The sequence below is a fragment of the Bradysia coprophila genome (genome assembly GCF_014529535.1).
Source record: "Bradysia coprophila strain Holo2 chromosome X unlocalized genomic scaffold, BU_Bcop_v1 contig_20, whole genome shotgun sequence".
Taxonomy (NCBI): Eukaryota; Metazoa; Arthropoda; class Insecta; order Diptera; family Sciaridae; genus Bradysia; species Bradysia coprophila.
Genome location: NW_023503307.1, coordinates 307,381 through 320,098, shown reverse-complemented (window position 1 = coordinate 320,098; position 12,718 = coordinate 307,381).

Sequence of the window (12,718 nt, the reverse complement as noted above, 5' to 3'; positions counted from 1 at the left end):
TTTACCCCAATCACCGTAAATCAATCAATGCTAACCAAAATACTTTCGCCATCAAGATATAGGCTGAAATCCTATCAATTCCCAAAACCAACCATTATATAAAATCTCGAAAATAAATCAAAAAATTCACCATGAAACCAAAAGAGTTTTTTCGAAATGTTCCTATAAATCGTGCTATTACATTTATTGTAGAGACATGTGAAAGAGAATATCGAATCATCTCGCCGCAATAATACAAAGTTTTGTTTAGAAAAAAAAATCATAATCCCCGAGTTAAAAATGAAAATGTCCATAACAGAAACGACTGAAATAAATTTACAAATTGACCGCAGCGAATTGTAGAAAAATTGTCGATGTCGTAGTCGTACGACCAAGTGTACAATATATATAGTCAAACCGAATAATACAAATCCGGATAAAAAAGAGGAAAATGCCGGGAAAAAATTGTATAATTTCTTTTTAGTTTTTTGCGTGTTTTTAAAACGGTTTTTCGGTTTACGAAACAATGGATTTTGGTATGTGTTAACGGCTTCCTATTTTTTGTGGTGCAACAAAATATAATCCAGAGGCATAGCACATAGCTTACGAACGAACATATATGTGAACGTTTTTGTTTGCAGATAAAGGTAAAATTGATTTTTTCAAATTTTAAATATCTCAACGTAACTGCAATAAATTCAAATTTTCAATTTCTACAACAAAATTTTCCACAAAATTCCATCATTCCGTCTTTTCTTTTCATTACAAAACTTCCATGATCAAAACTCAAACAATTCCATTTTATATTAATTCAAAACCGATAATTACTATTCCAATTTCTATTCACATAAGAAATAAGACATTTTATTCTGCTTCTGCGGCTCCATGAAAATTATATATCTATATTGGGTGGTATATATTATAGGTATACATACATCATGTACACATTTATCTATCTTTCATTTCGCATTTTCTCACACCTGACCCCCACAAAATAACCCACATTAAACCTAATCCATATAACATTGTGAAAATGAACTTACTTCTATTGTAAAGGATCATCTCTCTTACCATTTTCTTTTATAATCTCCACCTTAAAGAGTCCCCTCCCCCCACCGAAACACCATCAAACATTACCTTTTCCATTATATTTTACACTTTATATGGGGATATTGATATAGAATAAAATTCAATCCATGGGTGGATGATGGGATAATACATCGCTAAATATTCTTACATTCGGTATCACTTTTAAATTGAAATTTATTCTGAAGACGTTGTGCGAAGACGTTTTCAATATAGAAAATAACTTAACCGCAATTTTGGAATAACATTCTCTCCTCTGCGGTTCGGAAAACCTTCGAGTGATGTGTTGCGAAGAATATTTCTTATACTTTGTATTTTGTAGTGTGTTCGACTTTAGTACATGAACATGCGAATAACATTGTACGTATCGAAATATGTTTAATGTGTTCAATGATAGATTAGAAAATTTAGCTTAGGTCTCGCATACAACAATGGAATTTTGTCAAAAAAAGGAATTGAAATTTTTGAGACAGTAAGTTGCCGGGGGATTTCAAGGTTCATCGATTTCTGTAGCTGCAAATATCAGCAAGGAAGCATGGTTACTACTCATTTTGTCGTATAGCTCATCTATCTTCCTAAAAAAGCCTTTTCCTCTGAAATAGAAATTTGTATTTTATTTTCGCTAATAATAGTTGTACTGCAAATACTTATAGGAATTTTTATTTTGACGATTGGGGTCCTAGTGGGGTCGATTCAGGCATCGCTCAAGACCAAAAATTGCGAAAAATTCTGGAAATCGCCGCTTCTGATGATTAGAAAACATTTTTGGTTAAATTAGGCCAAGGGAAGATTTGTGCAGTGACCAAAAACGTCGAATTATGTTACTGAGGCACAGAATAGTATATTTTGTCATGAGTGAAGTTGAATTTTTCGTCGTAAACTTGTCTTAAGCTTGTTAAGCCATAATATACGACATTGTAGCTCCACACCAAAAATTTAAGAAAAAACTATTAAGACGTGGTGCTGTGCCAAAAACTGATTCGGAAATGTGCAATATATTTTCGTCCTTAATTGCAATAAAACAAAATCTAATCTTGAAATGACTTACTCGATTTTTATCAGGTATTCCCAAACGAAATTCTGTAATTAATTAATTAATCGGATCTTTGACACTTTGACGAAAAATGTATGTGAATAGCGTTTATAGTGGCACACCCGTGGATCGAACCTGACAATTTATCATCAGTAAATACATTTCTTACAATGTTTAAACTGGTCTTAAAAGTTTAATTCATAATCGAGCTATCACGTGTTGGTTTTAGCCTAATGAGAAAGCTCCCGACTCTGCACCGCCTTAGTTTCATACGACTATACAGTTCGAAAGGTTATTAACTGATTTATGTTCGAAATAAAAAAGCGCGAACATTCCGTTCTCAAGCTACGAACTGGCATTACACTTCTATATGAGTGCAGAAAAAAAATCTGTAAATCATTTGCTTCACTTAATTCAATATGCATGTTCAAGCTTACCTGCTGAGTACATAACATTTATCGAGTTTATACACACAGAAAAAAACTTATTAATTAAAAAGTGAAGCTACAAAGATTTACAACAAAACCAAAATTTTACTGGATTTGAAAATCTATAAAAAAAATGTTTTTTCGCCTAATAACTTCGTGTGTATTCAATAAGTGGAATATGTGTAGAGTAAATGAAAAATACCTGTTAATGTGTCGTTATTCGACGTATACCACCACTATATATAATTCAACGGTTAGAGAAATTCACAATTCACTCAGTTAACGCCTGATTTAATTGAGAATAATTAACGAAAAAAAAAATATCGAAGGATGTTGTAGACATTCTTGGAAATAATTTTTAGAAATTGATATTTATTATCTCGGTGCTGTTTTTCATTCTCATTCAATTAAACTGACTCGAATTTCAGTTTGTTAGTTTTTCACAATATATTAACGAAATCATTCAAACAATCGAGATTCATTGTTATATTTTTTTGCACGATTTAATTTCGATATTAAAATGGTAGTTTGTATAACACACAGAGAGTAAAAAAAAAATGAAGAAGAAATATTCGGTTCGATGTGGTCTCCAATACGAAATTCAATATTTGTTTCCACACACAATAAATATTATACTCTGATTGCTGAATCCAATAATAATAGGTATTAAGTGATATTTTTATTGTATTAATGGTCACAAAATTGCACAACAATGGTGGAATCATTTTCATACAAATGGGACATTGTACCACATCCGACTATTTTCAATTAATTTCATATTATAAACAGAATTAAATGATTTTTTTTTTCGATCTCGACAGAATAGCTATGCAATTGAATTGAAATTCAATATTTTTCATCGACAGTCAGAATACGTGTGTTTACTAACACACATATACACATATACCAGGACCACCTTAATTTAGTTGCATTATATTGTGAGGTTACACGAACGAGAGAAACATTTAAGATTTATATGAAACTCGGAAAAAAGTCTCGGAGGGAGACTGACTGTTCTAGCTGAACTCCGAAAAAGGGTAAGTTGTGAAAATGCATTGCAACTCATGGGTCGATTATAGAGTTGCGTATATGTTATGTCCACTAAGCTATTATTAAACGTTGCAGCATAATTTTGCAACGATCAAATCCGCCTATATCACAAAAAAACGGTGAAACGTCAGACAAAATCTAAATAGAAACTCCTATGCAATAAAAACCAACAGCAGGAGCAATGGAGTCATTTTTTAAATCGCTGGGTAAGTATATGACAATTTGTAATTTGTCGATATGATATGTATGTCAGCACCTTCTATGTCAGAACCGCTTCCACCTTGTCTACAAAATTAGCCCTCTTGTAAATAAACTGTATGTGGTTGAAAAACAATTAATTTGACCAAAGATTTGACTCTTAATCATGGTTTGTTAATCATAACCGATTAACGACAAAATTAGCAAGGTGCTCTGGCTATCAAGCCAAACTAGTGAAGTACTAGACTTCGAATTAAACAAGTCCTAAAATTCTAACGAATTTAAAGCAAAAAGAAAAGGCTTACAGCCAAAGAATGTTGATAAGAAGATTTATCTACTTTTTAAGTATTGTGGAGGTGAATTAAAACCACGAAAAAATTTAAATGAACAATTTTTTCTGCAAATCCCACAGCAGTCGAATTCTCTGATTAAGTTTAGTGGCGATGAAAAACCGAAGATTAAATAGTAAGAAGAATTGAACCCACAAATTTTTCATGCAAATAGAATTCAAATAAGCGTTGAGTTCGATGAAATTAAAACTTCCCCAACTATGCATTCAATACTGTACGAAAATGTTATGTTGGTTGATCGCTTTTTCTGCTCTGTTATTCAACAAATCAACTATAGTGAAGTTATGGATGAATGAAGAAAATATATGGGTAGCCCTGTCTGACAAGGAGAGTCACCCAAACGAAAATGTGATTGTAATCATTCTGTGTATTTATGAATGACAAAAAAAAAGTGGAAGAAGAAGAAATATAATTCGCAATGTATACAAGGTTAAATTCGGTGTGTTTCAAACATTTCAATTAAGACCTCTATAATAGTAAGAGGAGATGGATGGATATCTTTGATTAAGTATTAAATATTAACAAATATCAAAAAATTGAATTTTTAATTAAAACTCTTTTAATATTTGTCTTATCTTTACATAAACAAATTCCAACTGCTTTTTTTTGTCTATATTTGGATGACAATGATGATGTTCGAGATGATGATGGTTTTGTCAAACAGAAACATTAAAATTATATTTTCAAAATGCGCGGTTATATTAACATATTAGGCATATATTTGGAAGATGGAGACATTATAAAATAAATAATTATGTTTGTTCAACAATTTCAGAAAATATACAAAAATATATTGGATATTAAAGAAACTATAATGATAATAAGGTATTTTTTAATAGTTGAAGTTCAGCCGAACAAGTATTTATTCGGCCACTCACTTTTGAAAAATAAGGAAAAAAAATCTATTTTTTTGTCATCTGTTACGTAATTTTATTCAGTATAAACTTTATGAAGTGGTTACGTCGTCAATATAGTAGTACATACCTGAAATGTGTGTATATATACGTGTGCATGGTTATCTGTGGATATATTTTCCTAAATATTTTACCTTATTTGAGTAAATATTTAATTTTGTAACCAAATTTTTTTTTCTAAGAGGCGATTTTACATTAACATTTTAAATGTTTTTATTGTGTACTTCCCAATATCGAAGTTTTTCATGTGACACGTTCATACACAAATATGGACAAAAAAGAAGAGTTTTTAAGTGTTAAATGGTCAATAAAAACAATTTATTTTTTGTCATTGATAAAGAAAATAGTTTTCTATTCGTTGGGCGAGCCTGAATTCGATGAGGTGTTTAAATTTTAAGTTCCACAGAGGTGATAAACATGGATCATGGATTAACATGGTTGTAGGGTATTAATTACAAGTTGTCAAAAATCCTTGACGAAGATCGGATTCAAATTATTATTTATTTCTCCAAAGCGCACATTTTTTTAAAAATTCAAACTTCGACGTTCCACGCTTTTGAGGATTTGATGACAAAGTTTGGGTTTTTTGGAGAAGGCGAGCGAAGGCTGAGAGGGATTCTTTTGAAAATCCACCTGTCGTAACATACATTGTCTAAGCTTTCCATTGATACCTCATTTGCAGTGCTGGTGATTGATGGTGAGTTTTACGAGTAGCGGTTGTACTACCATAAAATTCTGTTATGTCAGCAGTCACCAGCCCTGCAAATGAGGTATCAATGGAAAGCTTAGATAATGTACCACCAGCAACCAGGTCTGGCTCGAGACTGTGTGAGGCCTGTTTTGAGGTCTACTGGCAAAGACGTTACAAACCATGTATGTATCTATCCCAGACGAAATGGGTCCGATTTTGATAGGTGGATTTTCAAAAGAATCCATCTGAAAATTTGATGTGCTCACCAAATCTCATTTTTTATATTCAAATTTTTAAGTGCTTTTATCACTCATATCGGGAATTCAGTAGAACTTTCAATGAATTTATGTGATAGGGGGTGACAGTAGCTTTAATTCTATGAGAACTTTTTCATATGAAACTTGCTCATCGTAAAGGCTTTTAGTCGATGAGAGGATTTAAAATTCCGAATTTAGAGTTAACAATGAAAGGAATGTTAACATGAAAATGTCTTAATCATATCGTGTAGTTATGAGATTGATTTTATAAGTTCTGGGAAGTTATGACAACAAAAGAACTACTGGACACATATTGCAACCTGTTCAATTGAGTAATTAAAATAGAATTCACAATGAAGGTTGTAATGTATCCGCTTACAGACGGGAGTAATAGACGAGTAACGTTTCAATAAACCCAATCAATACTTTACACAGTCACTGAGCCTGATAAGCAGCACCTATTTGAAGGGGAATCTAATTCCTTAAATTCCCGAAAATTCCTAATTTTTATTTTCCAGTAAGTCTAAAGAAATATAATTTAAAATTAATTGTCCGGCTTACCGAAGATCAAAAACAACTAAAAATCCACAGGTTTTTCAATAGGTAGCCTTAGAAGTAAAGAAGTCAAAAAAAAATATGGAAAAAAATTGAAGAATTTTAGGGATTTTAATTCCCTTAAAATAGGTCGACAGTCACCTAATATCAAATATTCACAACCTTACGAGTTACGAAACATTACATTTCTTTACATATCAGAACCGTCGCAACTAAATATTCTATGATTTAGTCACTGTAACACATAAGAGAAATATTTCTGTTCAGTAGTGAAAGCTGGTTCTCGATGCCTCGTACGTGTTCAGGAGGAATATTCTATATAAATGTTGACATAGTAACAACTACATTTTTCAGAGAGAAAAGTCGCTTCCTGAGCCGACTTTAAAACATTTACAAGGAATATTCCAGCAGAATCTACAGTGTAAGTGTTGTCCAAATCGCCAAATTTGAGTGACCCCAAATAAAATTCTGAGCTTTTCGTAGTAAACAAGTCGTCATTCACGGGTCGCGCAAAAAAGTTGGACAACCTTAATAAGACACCCCAGCCGCTAGATATTGAAACTAAATCTCAATCAGCTTTCTAGGTAGAAAATATATGAAGGCTGATAGACACTACATAGGGCATGTGACAACGTATTCGTTTATCCTGAAATGGAAATCTACAAAAATGCCATTCTTGTTTTCATAGTTGTCTTGTTAAGTTTTACCCCATAAAACTAAAACATTGCCATATTCAGCTAAAGAAAATTGGCTGACAAGTGGTGAAAACGTCAACAAGATCCATGCCCTCTTGTATGAATTAAAACATACAATACAAGCAATCCTAAGCGGTATAGCTCTTATCACTAAAGCCTCCAAATTTGACACTTGTCAATGCAGGGTTCACGCTTGGAGCAGTGTTGTGGAACAAGTAAATCGCATAGCTCTAGCATGTGAAACAATCCTAAAGAGCAAGCATACATTCTACCCTCGCTATAAGTTTTAATAGACAGAAAATTCGTACTAAATTATTTCGTTGATGATCCGTTATGCCCATAAACTACTTTCAATGTCAGAACTTTATCTTCGACTGTAAAACCATTCTGCTCCAAACGACATAACTATTAACATTACGCCCATTTCTTTTCCCTTGTGAACCAAATTACATTCAGATCCGAGGCGAAAAACATTTTGCTATTCTGTGCAAATAACTTGCTATCGAGATATACAAATTACTTTTATTATCTCAACATTCTCTTCTACACAGCTAGATTTAACGCTTTTTTTTAATTCAAAGGCCTAAATAAAAAAGCTCACATTTTTACAACATGTTATAGGTTTTGTTGTGCGTACATTTATAGATGGATATATATACGATAAGCTACGCGAGTTTCAATTAAATTTATAAGAGTTTTGCTTGTCAAATCCAGATATTATCTTATTCATCTCGAAATTTGTCGCCACTTATTTAAAAATCATAAAATACAACAATACATTATTAAAATTTAAATTAGAAATATCCCATTTTCTGTGTGGTTATTTTATCCAATTGGGCCTTGCTTATGGATTTTCGACGACGGAGGCGAAACCGTTTCTGATGGCACGTTATTGTATTTTTTTATACAATGGCGTGACAACACTGTGTTCTGTGATGGAAGGTTTTTCCTTTTTTTTATTTCTTCTTCTCTCGTTTTCATGTATTTTCATTTTGTGTATGGTGTTTTTTAAATTAGCAATTTCATGATAGATAGATATACAGTACTCGAATTTAGCTGAAAAGTACGAAAAAGTAGGTGGTATATGATGGGAAACCGATGATAATTAGCTGCAAAGTACAGTGGTTTGTCTCACACTTGATTTTATGTGTATATTTTGGTAAAGTATTTTCTGATCAGATTCAGATATAGATTGTACATGTTATGTAATACCAACCCCCTAAAAACATTCGATTTTCAAGAGTTATTTACGATCTATCAAAATTATCGTATAGAGGTGAAACAATTTGTTATTAGAAATTGACGTAGTTATAAGTGGCGGTATTTTATGAATCGTATCAATCGAAAAATTGATCAGACTTAAATGTACCACCATTTCATTTCACTTCATTTATTTCATCGTAATTTTACATAAAAATTCAAATTAATGCAGCGTAGCGCCAGTATGCTAAATAGTAATTCTAAGGAGCTGCTTCCAGAAAGTACCTAGAAAAATTGTGTTCGAACACGGCAGAGTAAAATAAACTTTGAATAAACTTTACTCTGTCGTGGTTTGAACTGAGGGATTTTTTTTACATTTTGACACCAAATGAGCCGCCGCCTGAGCTTACACAAGTGTGGAACTAAAATTGATCAAATAACAACCAATAAATGTGAAATTTTCACATAGAGAAAATCACTTCAGAAGTTGAAGCTAAGTTGAGATGAAAAACACTCAATGCACTTAATTTGTAGATTTCTAATCTCTTCAGAATTGAGACTCGCCTTGTTGTAATGTGGTATGTCGGAATGGTTTCCAATATTCGCTTAATTTGATTTTCCAGATTCATGTGTTTATTATTAAGGTAATTAGGACTCATGAAGGGCGAGGATCTTGAATGCTCATTAATAGATTTGTCAACCAAAATCGACCGTCTAGGTCAGAAACAAATAGGAAAGACTCTGGTTTCAACAAAAATCCTTTAATCGATTTCGCACCCTTAGTTCATGTTTGTTTAATTTTTATAGTATCTGTGTGATTGGTCACTTCGTTCGGTCTGCAACTCGCACTCGCTAAAATTGACCTCGACTTTGGCCCCAAGGCATGAAAACGTTTTTTTTTTGTGTTTATGTGGGTCAGGAGAATAAGGGAAAATCGGAATACGCATAATTGATGGTGTTGTTTCTTCTTCTCAAAATGTCATATTTTTACCAAAATATCAATTTAAGGAATGCTGTTGTATACAACTGTCGATCTATTTTTGACATTTTTTTTCCTCCTAAAACTAATTTCAACGAGGCACGTCTACACTCTACAGTCTGCTGTCTAGGATAGTTGTCATCTGTTATCGATAACGACTTCATGAATAAACGACCAGCTCTGACTAATGCTGTCTTTATAGCAAAACGCCTGTTCAAAAAATGAAGTAAGAGATTTAAAATCATTATCTTAAAAATACGTAGGTCAAACGAAGTAATTAATCCGATAGTAAAGCTGCTAATATATTCTTCCCGTCTGTTAAACGCTAAGAAAAACGTGGATGTTTCATCAACAAAAGTGAATTTCAATAAAAATTGACTATGGGTTATTTTAACTATTATTCTTAGTAATCTAAGAAACATTAAATAGATTTTATGAAGTTCACGGATCAACTCGCTTATTTTGAAAAACCAAATTTTGAAAACTGATATAAAGTCAACCGTACAATGTAAACACTTCAAACGAAAGGAATAGATGTTTCGTTTCGTGAAGAATATTTTCGAAACACTTACACTTTCGGTACCATTTCATTTTAGTGAGAGGACGGCAAAAAAAAGGATAGGTATTCCAGTTACCGTTTGCTTCAACGGACCATCAGAGTATCATATGAGTCGGTGGTATGGTAATGTAGTGTGCTTGTGGACATATAATTAAAAATTAAAAATTGAAGCATATGTGGGACACGACTCCAGGATCTTCACCTTGCCGGGGTGATGCTCAAACCAATTGAGCTACCGTACACTTTTTCCATTTCAATTTTTGTTGTTATATTTGTCAATGTACAAAGTGATTGGGTTATATGACGAGCCTGTATCATAGATACTGAAATGGTCGGCGCTGAAAATCTTAATCCGCCTCTGGTAGTGGCGGCACTGCTTGATACAATTTACAACAATTCATCATTCTATATGACATAAAATCTCCGGATATACTTAACCAATTAAATATTTTAATTTTGTACGTAGCAAACCACACAGTCAATTTAGTGAACCGAAGCGGGAGGAAGACACTCACGCATTTAATCAATTTGATTGCAAAACATATGCAACCTGCAACCCTTGGTCGGCATTAAAGTATTAGCCTAATATAATATACCAGTGCAAGCGCCCAGCATATTTGATGTCAACCAGCTGAAACGCATTTCAATTTGCCTTTGCACATAAATCAAATTTTCCAAATAAAATTTAATTTAAAAGTCAAAGACAAAGATTATTCGAAAATAATCCAAATTTAATCAATTTTTACCTCGGCACCCTCACACTCTAACTCTCTTTCTCTCCGTTCAAATCCGCATTCCACATAAAATGTATACAAAATTAACCAAATTTGAAAAAGATGCTTGAACTTTCCGAACATACAATTCAACTACAAATAGATTACATTACAGTAATCCACATCCTCATATTAAAATTTATTGTATAGAAGATTATATTGTCCCCAATAATTTTATACACATTGTCTAGTGTTAGGAATGTCACCCGCAGATATTTCTCTGGCACGCTTGAATTTTTATATTTGAAAAATTTTGTTGTATATGTTATAGATATTTATAAGGAGATGGGACACAATATACATATATATCCATATAATATAGGGGTTGCAACTTTTGGCTTTTCATTTTCTGTATTAATATACTGCGAATTTGTAACGATGAGTAAATTTTCAATCTTCACCCTTGCATTTATCAATGCTCTTAATATAGGGTGTACGGATGTGAACGGATATAAATTTATGTGGAAAATGCTGTGAGAAGGTTTTAATAACATGATTCGAATTTAATTTAATTGATTGAGCTCTTGATGTGTTTATGGTTTGCATTAAGTGTACAAATGTGTATACGCGCACGTATGGTCGTATGGCTCGAATGTATTTTTAAAATGCTAAATGCATCAACTGTACGAAAACGGATAAGGTAACCGTGCATGTAATTGTTTTCCTGATTTGAAATTTTAAATGTTTTTTTTTCGTCTCCAAAAAAATTGTGTTTCCATCGCATTCTATCATTGTCATCTACTTTCACTTCTAGCAAGTCACGCGGAACCAAAATATAATATGCTGATAAATCATGCCAGCGTCCTTCACAAATTAATAAACAAATAATAACGTGCAGTGTACACACAATACATTATGTATATCCATAATGCTGAGCACTACATCTTTGGCATTGAGCAGATATCTCTGTTCAGGTTTTTGGAACTGTGTTCAGCAGACATTACGGCAACAATAATTTCAACGTAATTTTCAAGGAGATTAAATGCTCTGACAATGGAGACAAAACAATACAAACGATTAATATGTTTAAATCATTTTATATCGAAACTAACGTGTGTAATCATGGTTATGTTGTTGGGGATGCGTAATTTTGGACCGGGTTGTTTCATTGTCTATCTGATATATCTATGTACACTAAACGGAACTCATGTTTTGTTAACATAGTCCTCGAAATACTTAGGCCTGTACCTCTGTTGCTTTCAACATTTAATTCGTTCTATGTATACAATTACAATCTCATTTCGAGCGGGGAAACAGCGATTTATTTATTTCGATTTTTAGCTAATTTGTAGCCCCTTTGTTGCTGATTTGTTGGGTTCTAGTAATTTTAAAGTGAATACGTGGCTGGGCTTCAATTGTTAGCCACTGTTAATTGTAAATTGTCTCAATTACAGTCACTTGTTTAAATACAGGACAGGTAATAAAGTATAACACCAGTCAGCAAATTATGAGTCTGTTACTTTTATCTATTTATGTGTAGCCTAGAGATTGAAACAATAGTAAAGAAGTCCTTGTTCTTAACTTTTTATTTTGTATCAGGATACAAAGTTCCAAACAATTTCATCGCAAAATCATTTTTTACGCTCAAAGTAAGTAATGACTTGTTTACCGAGGGTGTAGTGAAAAAATTACACATCTACTACTGTACTGTAGTGTGATTATATTTTACATGCTTTTGTTTTACGTAGGGCTTAAAGTGGGTTATTACACACCTAGGGAAATTTGGTTTAGGGTTTCAAAAGCATCTAAAATCCATTACATAACTCGGGATAAAAGTTGAAGTCTCGTTTTCGTGTATTTATTGACCTCGGCTTCGCCTCGGATCAACAAAATTCACACGAAAACTCAACTTTTTTTCGTCAATTTTGATATAAAGTTGATTTTACTTGATTGCCTTTACCTCAAGATTGTCGCATAGAAACCCTTAGAAGACCTTAACCCCTATTTTCATAGTCATGCCGATATCAGATG